The sequence below is a fragment of the Pygoscelis adeliae genome, unplaced genomic scaffold (genome assembly GCF_000699105.1).
Source record: "Pygoscelis adeliae isolate BGI_AS28 unplaced genomic scaffold, ASM69910v1 Scaffold60, whole genome shotgun sequence".
Classification (NCBI taxonomy): Eukaryota; Metazoa; Chordata; class Aves; order Sphenisciformes; family Spheniscidae; genus Pygoscelis; species Pygoscelis adeliae.
In genome coordinates, this window is record NW_008823954.1 from 469,550 (window position 1) to 470,020 (window position 471).

Consider the following 471-nt stretch of genomic DNA (forward strand, 5'->3'; position numbering starts at 1 on the left):
GCCCTGGACAGGGTGGAGAAATACTGCCACCAAATGCGCATGTTTAGCATAATGTCCCATTGCAGGATAGGTGAAGTCTCTTGGTAATCAACACTGGCTGCAGGAACAGTTCAGTCTGGAGGCTGACTCTCGCAGAAGGGCAGCAGGAAGCAAGAAAGTAAGTTTTTCAGTGCATCCCGTGGATGCAGTGGTAGGGAGATGAAGAAAAATGAGAGCAAACAAGAACAACGGAGAGAGCAGATCTGAAGGACAGGTTGGAGGGAATACTTGAGCTCTGAGGCAGTACAGATGGAAAGCAAGGTTTTTTGGTGAGCTGTAGGGGTGCAATACACAGCTCCTTCTTCACAGAATCATAGAATCGTTTAGATTGGAAAAGACGTTTAAGATCATCAAGTCCAACCATAAACGTAGCACTGCCAAGTCCACCACTAAACCATGTCCCTAAGCACCACATCTACACGTCTTTTAAAT

General features: G+C 46.3%; 1 protein-coding gene across 1 annotated transcript in view; it reads left to right on the forward strand.

Moving 5' to 3' along the window:
* CACNA1I (calcium channel, voltage-dependent, T type, alpha 1I subunit) overlaps positions 1-471 on the forward strand; it is a 167,555-nt gene that overhangs the window by 133,915 nt on the left and 33,169 nt on the right. The window lies entirely within an intron of this gene.